This window comes from Takifugu flavidus, chromosome 19 (assembly GCF_003711565.1).
Source record: "Takifugu flavidus isolate HTHZ2018 chromosome 19, ASM371156v2, whole genome shotgun sequence".
NCBI lineage: Eukaryota > Metazoa > Chordata > Actinopteri > Tetraodontiformes > Tetraodontidae > Takifugu > Takifugu flavidus.
This window is the reverse complement of record NC_079538.1, coordinates 4901307-4903431: the sequence shown is the minus strand read 5'-3', so window position 1 is coordinate 4903431 and position 2125 is coordinate 4901307. Positions and strand designations below refer to the sequence as shown.

Here is a 2125-nt window from a genome sequence, read left to right as displayed (position 1 = left end):
ATTGATGGTCGCGGCGGTAAAAAATGTAATTTGATTAGCCGGATAAACATCAGCTCAAAAGCATTACTGCAGTGTGGTAAAGGGGTGACCTCACTGATAATGCACACACACACACACACACACACATATATATGCCCGTGCACGGACACACACTTAGCAAGCACTAAAACTGAGCCCGGCATGGGCAGCTGCCAAGGCCAATCAAAGCCCTCTGTACATCCTGTGTGCAGCTGTCTTGCCCAATCATGGCCACACGTGTGTCATCTGCCGCTCAGTTGGAAGGGCGGTTGAGAATAGAAACCCAAAAGGCATCCCTCTCTGTGGTTGCATGTGTCGACCCTTCAAGGGAAGAATTGCATTTATTGAACCTGAAAGATTTTTTGTGCAGGAAAGATGTGGGCAATAAATTCACTCCATTTGATCTAAAAACAGCTTTCCGAGAAACGTGCACGCTTCTCCTCTTTTGTTATCCCCTTAATCACAGGTTGGATTAGTTACCTTCTCGGCGGACTCCCACTATTTTAACCGCCATTACATTTCCTAATAACCCTTCAGAATTTTACCGCGGCGCACAAACTCTGGGTAGCCCACGGTAACCCGAGGAGACCTCCATGCAGGTCAGTTCCTGTGCCCCCGGGCGCCGTGGGGCTCGTGATGAGCCAAAGGTTGCCGGGCTTTGGGGGATGGGGAGCGATCTGAAACGATGGGAACAGAGATTTTGAGGAAAAAAAAGATGGATGCTTGCCCCCTCCAACTTGCACACACAACTCTGAATTATCTAAGGATAACTAACTGAGGTGCAAGTGTTCTCCACAGGGGGGTCGGACAGAGAGAAGCCCTGTTTCCTTGGCTCCAGAGCACAAAGTGTGTCTGTGGTGAGGTCAGCTGGTGACAGCTGAAGGCTCCCAATCTGTGCACCTCAGCCAGCCACTGTTTCACATACTTACTGAAAAGGCTGATTCATGCATTCATCCTGGTAGCAAAATGATTCACAGCTCGCACACACACTGGGACACACACGCGCTACACAAACACATTTGGACCTCTAACAGGGGCTGAGAGGTCTTTACACAATCACCTTTTCTTCTTTGTCGGAAGGCAGGAAAAACAGTGGTGCGACACGCCGGCTTCTCTACCCATGTGGAAAGACTCATGGGAGATTATCGCAGCGCAGCCTTTGCCGCGGCTGAACAAGGCTCCAGCTGTTGAACAGGAAGTCGGCTCCAGCACGGCCCTGCGCCGCCAGGAGTCCTCCTCGCTGCCTGAACGCCAGTGGTTTGGGGCAGGAAAGTCCAAACTGACACTGAGACAACAAAGTCTTCAGAAAGCCGCCAGTGTGTCGAGATGTGTAAATATATACCGCCAGAGAGACGGAGGCCAATTAGCGAAAATGGAAAATATGTAGGAAAGGATGTGCTCTTAATTGATGAAGAGCTTTTCGCGTGCCTAATAAATCCTGCGGGTTTCCATAAAGCTGCCGCGGAGTAAGGTTATGACGCAGCAGTGTGAACTGTAGTGCCTTTGCCTGAGCAGCCCTCTGATGGAGTAACCGCACAGAAATGTTGTAAACAATCTCTCGGATGACATTTACCACCGAGCTGGTGCTACGCGGTCTCAACACAGCTGAGCCACACGGCTGCTTTTGACGTCCGGAGCTTTGAAGCGGCTTTGCGTCCACGCCTACGCAGCTACGGGGCCGAGGAAACGGGCGAAAAATTCGAAGGGGGGGGGGGGGGAGGACAGAGACGCATAGAGAAAACACAACTTTCCGGCCAGCGAGAAACACACACAGCCACTCAGTCATTAGCATTGCAGATGTTAGCGATAGGAAGTGTGAATAGGGTTCAAGCATTCGGGGTTGAATTCGAGTATTGTCTGAGGCCTGCGCGGTAGTCTTACTGTATGGGGGAGTGTAGGAGTAGGAGTTAGGATCCAGTGTTCCGAGGCCGTCAGAACTCACTGTGGATGTGTGTGGGATTCAAGGCATTTCTCTTATCACAGCAAAATGTCAAAGTGAGAATGCAGCAGCGCGGAAATGGCATAAAGCATAGCAGGAATACTTCTCAGGCTGTGTCAGCGGCATACTCTACATTCACCGTCAGGCTCGGGCCAGATACTCTGTCCT

At 50.9% G+C, this 2125-nt stretch overlaps 1 long non-coding RNA gene across 1 annotated transcript; it reads right to left on the bottom strand.

The window, feature by feature from the left end:
• Nucleotides 1-319: 319 nt before the first annotated feature.
• LOC130516223 (uncharacterized) lies at nt 320-1538 on the bottom strand. The gene is made up of 2 exons (XR_008947390.1): nt 1079-1538; nt 320-695 (listed from the first exon to the last, which is right to left on the bottom strand). It is a non-coding gene; the product is annotated as an uncharacterized LOC130516223 (long non-coding RNA).
• Nucleotides 1539-2125: the final 587 nt, after the last annotated feature.